The following is a 12,900-nucleotide window of genomic DNA, read 5'->3' on the forward strand; positions in this document are numbered from 1 at the left end:
CCAATGATCCTTGAAGCTAGCAGAAAATACAGTTTTGTGTACTGTTTACTTTGTTTATAGCAAATTATAACAACATGAATGTGTTTGATAAGATAAATGGCTGCTTAATTTCATAATAAGCATGTGATTAATCACGATTAATCGCACAACACAGGTGTGATTAATCACGAATAAAATTAATCTATTGACAGCCCTAGTATTTATATAATTTTTGACCTCAAATACAACACTATGAACAAACGCGGTGACCACACCATCAGTTCCCTAAGTGAGGTCAAATGTACAAGTAACGCCGTATCTCAATGGGATACAAGTGGCGGAAGTGATCTCTTGCCCATATCTCTACTCCATATTGTGTAATTTGACCTCACTTGCAGATAGCGATGGTGCAGGGACAGCTGATGTATATGGTTGTATTTGAGGTAAAAAAAAATATATATATATAGCCTACTGTTCGGTTTCTCACACAAACCAATCGTTTCATGTCTTAAGCCATCACTGTGTCGTCACGAGCCGCAGGGTTTATGGATTCGTATGTCTATGTGTTTTTTACTCTATTAGTGACTCTCATAGAAAAACACACCATTGACATGCATTATATGAGCAGCCGTTGAAGTTAAAAATCTTTATTTGTGTTCTACTGAAGAAACAAACACACCTACATCTTGGATGCCCTGGGGGTAAGCAAATTAACATAACATTTTCATTTTTGGGTGAACTATCACTTTAACAATAGAAAAAAGAGTTGGCGCTAGGCGCTTGCTCCAAAAGGGCTGTAGTCTCTTAATGAGTAACCAATCAGGAATCTCCCATTCCCTGTAAAAGCCAGTTGTGCTTGCACCAAGGCGGATTCACTATTTAATACACGGAAAAAGTTGTGAGCGGAAAGACTAAACTTCTCCAGAGAGCTATAATTTTATTTGTAAAAAATGAAATGTTTGTGTGCTGCTGCACATCCCTGTGTGTGTAATGAGCAGAGTGGACGAGAGTCGTGCACCCACATATAGGGGCATATTATCAATGCACCCTTTAAATAACACAAAAAAATACTGCGTTGGTCAATGGTCCAGTCATTTTCAGTTCCTCAAAATAGCAACGTGCCAACAATGCACCTGAACACACCTCGTTTTCAGACCAGCACACGCATGTGCGAACAGATGGCCGCGAGTGCATTTGCTATTTAAACAGCGTGGCGCTGAACATGAAAACGATAACTGCTCAAAAAAGAAAAAAGTCCAAATTAAAAGTATGTTCTTTCAGCAACTCATATCAGGGACCCAGACTGGAGTTACTTCACCAAAGCTGAATTTATCTGTGCCCACAGGGAATTATGTAAAAAATAACAACACTATTTTGACAGCTGCTAGTGTATTTTAGAATGTTTTCCAATATTTGTCAGATTGTTTGTGAAAGCGCATTAATTTTTTTTTTCTTTATGTCTATTTGGCTTCAGTATGAACATTTCTTTTTGATAAGTCCACCGATAAAGTCAAAAGTAATTATCAAAGCTATCTAATCACCAGTTCTTACATATTCTACAATCAGAAAATTGGCTATAAATCAGTCTAACAAAGCTTTAAATCAGTTCAAGGTTTGCAAAAGCCTTTTCCAATGGATATTTTCATCTGGGAAAAAAATAAAAAATAAATCTTTGACAGTGACCTTGAGACCAGTTCAGTTCTCTAGCTCTCCTGGGGTTGAGCGGCATTCCATGAGTAACAAACAGCTGTGGTGGTCCCTCCGCAAGCCTTTAAAAATAGTGACCAGTTAATTACGGATCTTAGACATTTTGTATTTGAACAAAATGCACAGGGTACAGAAGGTTGTCGGTGCAATTTAAGCAAACACAGAACACGTCAGTCTGAAATCATTAAACCTGCATTTTAATAGTCTTTGTCATCAAATCGGTATGTGTCTGGATTGCTTATTAAATGACGAGATTAGAGGAACTTTAGGGGAAAATCCTCTGAGCCATTGAGCTGTGTTGGGGCTCAAAGAGGCCTCAAAGGGGCCAAATCCTTCCACTTCAGTAGAGCATTCCTCGTGGAGCTTGAGTTGTCATCTTCTTTTCAGACAGTGTTCCCTTTTTCTGACTCAAATAAACCTTTTGAAACTTGAAACATTAGATATAAAGATACATTCTTACATAATTTCTGTGTGGAACTTGCATGCCTATAAAGAACTTGCCACCACATGTTGCCAACTTTTTGCTTTGGTTAAGATGTTGTAAGTGCTTGCTCGGTGGTTGTTAAGATGTCATGTTCATGTCATGAAGTCTACAAGATATTTATATATTAATATTTAGGGAAGTTTGTTTAAATCATTGACCCTTGAATAGAGTAGCATTGGCAAACACAAATAAACAATATTATGGCAATGCTTTTGTTACAGTATTAATATTTGTTAACATTATATTTCAAATTTTTGCTATGAAATATTTGATATGAAAGTAAATGTAAGAATAACATATATATTGTTATTAATATTTCAAGATGAGCATTTACTGGACTGAAGCAATGGTTTACTCGATTATCCATACAATTTTTTTTTAGGAAAAATTATCGGGGAATGTATCGAGGAACATTTATTTTATTATTATATATACAGTATTTTGTGCCCCACAAATAAAACAGAGCTTTGATCATAAAACCAAGCATTAAATATCATCTTACTAAGACATATCATTGGAGATATAGTATGACAACTGATATTTATATGCAGTTTATGTAAATAGTCTGTTGTACTGAGTTACTGTAGCCTAGAAATCTAGACGCACCCTAGCAGCAGCAAATCTAATCTGCCCGCGAGTGTCGTCTAGCAACTCTCAATACCCTTCTGAGCTGTAAACGCCAAACTCTTGCCGGGCCAATCACATTGTGTATAGAGTCGGTAGGCGGGGCCATAATGATGGCCAAGTTGCGTTTGCATGCTTCTAGTAAACACAGAAACTGGCGAACGGCGGCGGTCTTTCGAATCAGCTTTGACCGCGACTCTGGAAGACTTGGAGTTAAGCTTTTCTCTGAGAAAAGAACAAAGAACTGCACTGAAGTCATTCTTAAAAAGGGAAGATGTGTTCAGAGTTTTGCTGACCGGATACGGTGAAAGTTTTATCTATCAACTAGCTCCGCTTCACCTTCGTTGCTCTGGTTGGTGTAGCGTTATCCTATCGCGTGCAGAGGGAGTTTGAAAGACAACCGTTTATCCCGCCCCTCGGATTGAGCTGTCAATGGTGAGTTTCCAGACCAAACATCTTGATGTGGGTCTGGCTTGTCAGGCTAGAGTTACTGTGCACTGTACACAGATTTTCATCTTAATTTTTGGCCATATAAATAACGTGCACCAAATTGCATATATAATTGCTCTGTTTATGCCTCTGAATAAAAGTGAGATGTTTGTTTTCCTCCTTGACTGACTCTATATTATATATGAGCAATCATATCAAATATATATATTTTTTTAAATACGTAGGCCTACATAATGCAAGCTTTTGCTAAGTTTAGTAAACTGAATTTTATGACTATTATTTCATAGGTCAGCCTTGATGGGGTTAACAAATGGAATTGTAAAGTGTTAAATATTACATTTCTACGTTACTCACTGTAAAAAAATATTGTTGGTTTAACTTAAAAAAGTAATTTACCTGGTTGCCTTAAAAATTTGAGTTAATAAAAGAGCTTGGTTTAATAAATAGAAACTCAAAATATTATGTTATCTGAACCCTGTTAATTATCTGAGTTAACAAAACTGAGTTTGACAAAAGATAAAAAGTTGTTATAAATCATCAAAAATAATCTTTTACTTTATGGTTAAAAATAAGGAAATTACTAGAAATAGGGTTTTGATGTGAAAATTCTGGGTGGCCAGATACTTCTCATTTATGAAAAAACAGAAAACCATGTGACGCATTAAACTCTAACCACGCATGAGATGTTCACAGAAATCATGTGAACATCTGATGTGTGGTTCGATGGTTTAACGCTTCACATGGTTTTCTGTTTTTTTTTTTCATAAATGAGAAGGTTGTCGATTCTCACAAATGTTCATTGCGTTAAAGGTGCACTATGTAGTATTTTTGCAGTAAAATATCCAAAAACCACTAGGCCAGTGTTATATATTTTGTTCAGTTGAGTACTTACAATATCCCAAATGTTTCCAACTATTTGTAAATTGTGAGAAAATTGCTATTTTAACCAAAGACCGGGACGTTTCAGCGTAGCGTTTGAGAGAGTCGCCTGTCAATCGCGTGATATCTGCGCTACCCTCGGTTTTATTCTGCAGAAGCTCTTTACTCTTAGCAGTGTGAACATGTCACAGCAGCGCCGAGCGAACGCACAGAGTAACGTCATAACATCATTTTAAACACACTTAAATGTATCTGATATGATAAACAGAGCTGCTGGCTTTACCTTATACTCATAACCGGAAAAAGCGGAAGTGCGGGCGCCGGCGACTGTGTCCCGTTCTGTCATAATAAAAGTCCCGGTACTTGCAAGCCGTGTGTTAATATAACAATCACTCCAGCGGCCGTGCTCAGCTCCAACACTCGGTCCTGCTCTGCTTTACACTACAGTAACTTTAATAACCGCATCCATGAACATGATTTCTGCCCGAGTCCTATTTTCCACCGGCTGTGAGGTGAAGACCACATGTCCCAAGATACTGCGCTCACACTTGGCGTCATCAAACTACACCTTTGTTTAGAATAGGCGCCCTCCAGTGGACGGAAAGTTGCATAGTGCACCTTTAACTCATTTTTTTTTTTATTCCAATGAACAATAAAATTTTTAAAGCAATCAGGTAACTTATTTTTTATTTTTATAAAATAAGTTACCTGGTTGCCTTAAAATTTCGCGTTGATTGAAATAAAAAAAATTTAGTTGACGCAATGAACATTTGTGAGAATCGACAACCTTTATTCAAATATTATTAAAAGATTTTGTGCATATTGGGTAATTGTATGTTTTATTTGTGATGGCGCAGTGGAACATGCCAAATTGTGCTATTTTTATGATTTATCAAAAAAATTGATGTGGTTCAGATACAATAATATTTTGACTTTCAATATATTAAACCAATTTCCTTTTTTGTATCAACTCATTTTTTATTTAAATAAACTTAAAATTTTATGCAAAAAATAATAATAATTAAATTTTATAATAAAATTTTATGGCAACCAGGCTTTTCTTACTTTTTTTTGTTAAATCAATAATATTTTTTGTACAGTGTATGAGAAATCTTTTCAAATATTATTTTAAAAAATATGTACATATGCAAACTTTTGCTAAGAGTTCATGGGACTAACAAATGGAATTGTGAAGTGTTACCCTAAATATTATATTTCTTAGTAACTACACTGTAAAAAAAAAAAAAAAAAAGCTGGTTTAACTTAAAAAAGTAAGTAACCTGGTTGCCTTAAATTTTGAGTTCATTGAAATAAAAGTTTTAAGTTCATACAATGAAGGGAATTGGTTTAATAAATAGAAACTCAAAATATTATTGTATCTGAACCACATAATTAATAAAAAAAATTGTGATAAATCATGAAAATTTGGCATGTTTCACTGCATTATTACAAACAAAACAATTACGCTATATTATGCTTACAAAATCTTTTAATACTATTTGAATAAAAAGTGATGTCAATTCTCAAAAATGTTCATTGTATTAACTCAAAATTGTAATTTCAATTAACTCAAAATTTTAAGTGAACCAGGTAACTTACTTTTTAAATATAGATTTTTTTTGTTACAGTGTATTGATTGTAATTAGTACACTGTAAAAAATATTGTTGGTTTAACTTAAAAAAAATAAGTTACCTGGTTGCCTTGAGTTCATTGAAATTACAAATTTGACTTAATACAATAAAGGAGCTTACTTTATAAATTGAAACTCAAAATAGTAATAAAAAGTTATCTGATAACTCTGATAACTATCTAAGTTAATTTGACAAAAGATAAAAAGTTATGATAAATTATCAAAAATAATCTTTTACTTTGTTAAAAATAGTAATGAAATGACTGGAACTAGAAATAGGGTTTTGGTGTGAAAATTCTGGGTGGCCAGATACTTCTTGTTTCTGGAGAACCGTAGAAAACCATGTGAAGCGTTAAACCATTTAACCACGCATCAGATGTTCACATAATTTCTGTGGTCCTTCAGTCTCTAGAGCTCATGCCTAAATAACTTCTGTCAGCATTCAGCTTTTTTCTCACAGTACATCAGACAATGTTCCTCAAAATCTCCCCAGTTTCCTCTGAAAAAGGCTCAGAATCCCTCATATTAGCCAAAATCAGCTTGGGCCTCAAGGGAAACGTCTAAAGGAAAATATGAACTGGCCTTGGTTAATTTCACAATAGCAGATAAGGACAAACCACTTAAACAACATCCTTGAAAGGCAGGTAAGTGCCAAAGCAGACACCCCACCCCTGAAAGGGTCTGAAGAATGACATCTTTATCAGGCGTGGACATAGATGGAGGCCTGACGGGGTCGCCGCATTCCAGAAGCGTCTTCATCATGGTTCATGTCATCAGCCGTCCACTCAGAGCTGTCACCCGGCCATGACATCACCACACATTATTAAACCAAGAGACCAAGAGGAGTCACTGCTTGTTCATGTGAATGTGTAGGAGTGACACTGAAGCGTTATAGAGCTATTAATGAACACAATGAATCCTCTTGGTATAGCTGTCACTGTTCATATATGGAGGTGTTTTTTCACACATCTCTAATTCACACACGTCATTTTTTCCTGACATCTCTAATTAAGCAAAGAAGATGGTGAATTCATGGTTAATTCCTGCCTTTTATTTATACCTAGCTATATGGTTTGATTCTTATTTGTGAGTTCATTCAGCTGAGTCGGATGAGCTGAATATTTACGCTACGGTAAAATGAATCATATTTTATCTGAGTTTGGAATGAAAATTCAGAGTCTGCATTGAATTTGAGGCAGTAAATACCATGTTTCCGTAAAAAAAATGTCAATGAGAAACGTCTTTCCAAAGTCACAGGCTGTTTGCCAAACTAAAATTCAACACGATTGGCTTTTCCACTTCATTTTCTTTATATGATCAACTTGCACATAAGTTAGCGTAAGATCGATGGAAGAGCTTCCGCAAAAACCAATGAGGTTCATTCTCGTGTTACACAGCACATTTGAGCTTCAGCAAGAACCAATGAGGTTTATTCTTGTGTTACGCAGCACATTTGAGCTTCAGCAAGAACCAATGAGGTTCATTCTTGTGTTACGCAGCACATTTGAGCTTCAGCGAGAACCAATGAGGTTCATTCTGGTGTTACGCAGCACGTTTGAGCTTCAGCAAGAACCAATGAGGTTCATTCTGGTGTTACACAGCACGTTTGAGCTTCAGCAAGAACCAATGAGGTTCATTCTGGTGTTACACAGCACGTTTGAGCTTCAGCAAGAACCAATGAGGTTCATTCTGGTGTTACACAGCACGTTTGAGCTTCAGCAAGAACCAATGAGGTTCATTCTTGTGTTACGCAGCACGTTTGAGCTTCAGCAAGAACCAATGAGGTTCATTCTGGTGTTACACAGCACGTTTGAGCTTCAGCGAGAACCAATGAGGTTCAGTCTCGTGTTACACAGCACGTTTGAGCTTCAGCAAGAACCAATGAGGTTCATTCTCGTGTTACGCAGCACATTTGAGCTTCAGCAAGAACCAATGAGGTTCATTCTGGTGTTACGCAGCACGTTTGAGCTTCAGCAAGAACCAATGAGGTTCATTCTTGTGTTACACAGCACGTTTGAGCTTCAGCAAGAACCAATGAGGTTCATTCTGGTGTTACACAGCACGTTTGAGCTTCAGCAAGAACCAATGAGGTTCATTCTGGTGTTACACAGCACGTTTGAGCTTCAGCAAGAACCAATGAGGTTCATTCTTGTGTTACGCAGCACGTTTGAGCTTCAGCAAGAACCAATGAGGTTCATTCTGGTGTTACACAGCACGTTTGAGCTTCAGCGAGAACCAATGAGGTTCATTCTGGTGTTACACAGCACGTTTGAGCTTCAGCGAGAACCAATGAGGTTCAGTCTCGTGTTACACAGCACGTTTGAGCTTCAGCAAGAACCAATGAGGTTCATTCTCGTGTTACGCAGCACATTTGAGCTTCAGCAAGAACCAATGAGGTTCATTCTGGTGTTACGCAGCACGTTTGAGCTTCAGCAAGAACCAATGAGGTTCATTCTTGTGTTACGCAGCACGTTTGAGCTTCAGCAAGAACCAATGAGGTTCATTCTGGTGTTACACAGCACGTTTGAGCTTCAGCGAGAACCAATGAGGTTCAGTCTCGTGTTACACAGCACGTTTGAGCTTCAGCAAGAACCAATGAGGTTCATTCTGGTGTTACGCAGCATGTTTGAGCTTCAGCAAGAACCAATGAGGTTCATTCTGGTGTTACACAGCACGTTTGAGCTTCAGCGAGAACCAATGAGGTTCATTCTCGTGTTACGCAGCACGTTTGAGCTTCAGCAAGAACCAATGAGGTTCATTCTGGTGTTACACAGCACGTTTGAGCTTCAGCGAGAACCAATGAGGTTTAGTCTCGTGTTACGCAGCACGTTTGAGCTTCAGCAAAAAGTTTGTTCTCACGTGTCAAGCAGGTTCGTTTGAGCTTTTGTTTATGTTTGCAAATTAATGTTTATATGTGCACAAAAACCTACATTCAGTCTGTTCATTGTATAAAGCGATCAGAAAATTTTAACTAAAATGCTCAATTGAATTAGTTTTACCATCTCTTTATGAGATTTTAAAACTTTAAACCTTTTTAATGCTTAACTATTTGTGTTAAAGTGCTAGTTGCGTAGGCGCAGCTGTCAGTGAAGGAACAGAAATCTCTAATTTCATCAAAAATATCCCAAAAAATCCATATAAATATGCATTTGTGTTCCGAAGATGAATGGAAGTCTTACTTGTTTGGAAAGACATAAAGGTGATTAAATGAGGACAGAATTTTCATTTTTGGGTGAATTATGCTAGCCTAGAAATCTAGACACACCCTATAGCGGCAGCAAATCTAAACTGCCTCGAGTGTCGTCTAGCAACTCTCAATACATGTCTGAGCTCTAAAAGCCAAACTGTAGTCGGGCCAATCACATCGTGTATAGAGTCGGTGGGCGGGGCTTAACATAATGATGGCAGAGTTGCGTGCTTCTAGTAAACACAGAAACTGGCGAACGGTGGCGGTCTTTCGAATCAGCTTTGACCGCGACTCTGGAAGACTTGGAGTTAAGCTTTTCTCTGAGAAAAGAACAAAGAACGGCACTGAAGTCGTTCTTAAAAAGGGAAGATGTGTTCAGAGTTTTGCTGATACGGTGAAAGTTTTATCTGTCAACTAGCTCTGCTTCACCTGCGTTGCTCTGGTTGGTTGTAGCGCTATCCTATCGCGTGCAGAGGGAGTTTGAAAGACAACCGTTTATCCGCCCCTCGGATTGAGCTGTCAATGGTGAGTTTCCAGACCAAACATCTTGATGTGGGTCTGGCTTGTCAGGCTAGAACTATCCCTGTGTGAACCAAAAACATACAGTGTGACCAATATAGACAATTCTCAAAGAAATTACTCTTACAAAACAGTTATTTTTAGGGAATCAAAAACATATAGTGTGATCACTCTAGTCTGATAAAAAAAAAAAAATGCAATGTGGCCAGTGTAGATAAATTCTCTAACAAATTATTCTTATGAAGTGGTTCTTTTTAGTGAATCAGGAACAGACTGTTCAAACTGTACTCTTATGAGCCGATTCTTTTAATGATTAGTTCAAAGAGTTACGGGTTTTAACAATCTGAAACACTGCCCTGAATGATTTTCATTATTTTTTTCATATTTGTTTTGTTTAAACAAGATTAAAATCACTTAGACAGAGATTGCACAGAGACACATTTTTGACAAGACCTAAATACAGGCCAAACAATTGCATTATAGTTCCACTGTCAGAAAACCATTTCCTATCAGTTTTTAGTTTGCTTAGTAACAAATTAAACTAAATCTTTATCAACTATTTGTCAAAAGTTTATGGGGACCTTTAGCAATGGTTCTAAGCTCACCTCACAGTCTTGGTGGGTGATCTAAACCACTAAAGTCCACATCCATTAAAGCACAACTAAACTCCTTAAAAGGATTTATGACAGAAGCGAGGGACTTGGCCAGGCATGATACTTCTCCTTTATCAGTGTGAAACATCAGTCACCCCTCTCTCACGGCAGACAGGTGTGTCAACCTGAAAGTTGCTTCACCCTGCCCACTAGTCAAAGCAAAAGTCACGAACAAAGCCGAAACAAATAAGCCGGCCCAGGAAGTTGCCAAAATCTTTTCCAAGGAATGATTGACTCATTTTGTACAATTGCAATTAAAACTTGATTATTGTCAGGCACCTGATCCTCACCTTTTAGTGTTGAAACCGTGTGTTATTTCAGAGGGTCACTGTTTAGTATTGCTCCCCGAGGGCTGGATACACCCTGCAGTGCTTTTGCCAAATGCATGCACAATAAGAGCGTTGTGCAAATAGAATGCCAACCTGCAACAGGACTCTTGGCATGTACTAATCCAGGGAAACTGGTTTGGTGTTTGATCTGCTGGTCTGTCTCTGTAGATTAATATTCGAGTCTCAAATTACACTTGATAAATTATCTGCTTTGAGGTTAAACTACCTCTAATCACAAATACAATGTCAAATAATACCTTTGGTGGTAAGACTTTATTTTAAGGTGAAGTTATAAATCCATTTGAATAGTTTTAATGTTTTTTTTGTTTTTTGTTTTTTTACCTACACCCATACATTTTGTTAACATTCGATGTATCCTGTGAAAATGGTCTATTGTCTGAACATGTTAAACAATGAAACAACAATATTGTTGATTATAAATTCAAAGTTTATTTTTTCTAAATGCTACGAATCCATCCTTTTTATATGTAGGCTAGCTGGTTTATGTATTTAAAAATAAAAAAATAAAATAAAAACAACAAGCAACACGTCACATGCAGCATGTCCGCTTATAGGACCCAACATTGTAGCGGTTTTAAATGCCTTATCAAAAGCTGTTATACATGGCTTTGGACAAACAATTGTTTAAAAATAAACTATGAATTCATTTCCATACAAAGTACACACACACACACACACACACACACACACACACACACACACACAACATTTATTTGAAATATGCAATTGATTGCTATAATGGGAGCAAAAACATTTTCTAAATTATTTCAACTGATAAACTAAGTAATACTACCAATACAAAATCATGACATATTAATGTACATAGCCTAATGTAAATAATAAAGAATAAAAAAACAGTATTATAGGCTACAGAACAGGTGCACAAAATAAATAGATTATATACGAGATATGCTTGTATAAATCTTATATACTTATATAAGCACTTATCTTCTTCTTACGGCTTTTCCCTTCAGGGGTCGCCACAGCGAATCATCTGCCTCCATCTATTCCTATCCTCTGTATCCTCTTCCTATCCTCTTCCTTCTTATACAAGCTCTTATAGCTTCAGTTATATACTAATAGTATATGAAACATATGATTTGTACGACATTAAAGACTATTTTAACACAATATAAACAACAAAAATCAAAACGCGATTTTGCAAGAATTGTAATCAGGCTCTGAACAGATTAGGCTACCCATTAAAAGTTATTTCAATAGAATCGCTTTGGGGTCCTATAAGCGTACACGATTTCACAGGCGGACAGGATTTGTATTGGTAGTATTACTTAGTTTATCAGTTTAAATAATTTAGAACATGTATAAAATGATAACTATAAGTGAAACTTTTCCCTCGTTTTTTTTAAAGTGTTTTAGTTAACTTTTAGTTAAAATCTGTATTGACCCTTATCTTAATGTTTTCCAATGTGGTTTTATTAGAATTTTAGTTTGGAGCAGGGGTGTCCAACCCTGGTCCTGGAGAGCTACCGTCCTGCAGATTTTAGCTCCAACCTGAATCAAACACACCTGAACCAGCTAATCATGGTAATCAGGGTGTTAGATAATTACAGACAGGTGGGTTGGAACAGTGCTGGAACTTAAATTTGGAGGATGGTAGCTCTCCGGGAGCAGGGTTGGACACCCCTGGTTTGGAGCATATAATTTACTAAAAATATCCCAACTTAAGATAGTGTCAGGTGTTAGAAACAAACATATTTAGGAATACTGCTAAAGAAAACGAGCATTTTCGCAATTGGACTTTTAACCAAAAGCCTTATAGCTATAGTCTGTGTGACAACTAGCCCCAGTCTCAGTTAAATACTGCTGCTGGACATAGAACAGAGGTGGTAAGGGAAAAATGATTGACAGATATCAGAGAGAGAAAAATGACGTCCTGTTTGCAATGGTCAGCCTTCATATCCGGCTGTAATTGTCTGGAATCTGGTGCAAAGGTCAGAGTCGCTCTACATAAGCAGCTTGTAAATTCTTCTGTTATTGATGTGAGGCATTTTTTATGATAAACATTGGGGTGGATGGAAAACATGTAACAGATATTCTCTGGTGGGTGGAAGATATATGAGCTATATATATATGATCTTTAACATCAAAGCAATGTTTGCAGTATTAGACTCTATTTTAGTCCAAAGGGCTTGTGTTGAGGAATTTGAACCAAAATGCCCTGTGCAGTCTGTCCCCTTGTGGAACATTTAAGAATTATAACAAGCAAACATACCTCATGCCCTGAGAATGACCTTTTTTAAAAAAAGCCAGTTTGGCTGCGTTGCTGAGAATCTCGATGTGCTCAGTTTACACTGGATAAATAAAGTCCATGAACTGATGCCTGGGTGAAGTTTTGACCAACGTCACTGATGACAGAGTTATTAATCAGAGCATGACCGATCCTCTAAACAGGCTGTAAACTAGGCTGTTCCATCCA

Source organism: Pseudorasbora parva, chromosome 24 (assembly GCF_024679245.1).
Source record: "Pseudorasbora parva isolate DD20220531a chromosome 24, ASM2467924v1, whole genome shotgun sequence".
NCBI classification, from domain to species: domain Eukaryota; kingdom Metazoa; phylum Chordata; class Actinopteri; order Cypriniformes; family Gobionidae; genus Pseudorasbora; species Pseudorasbora parva.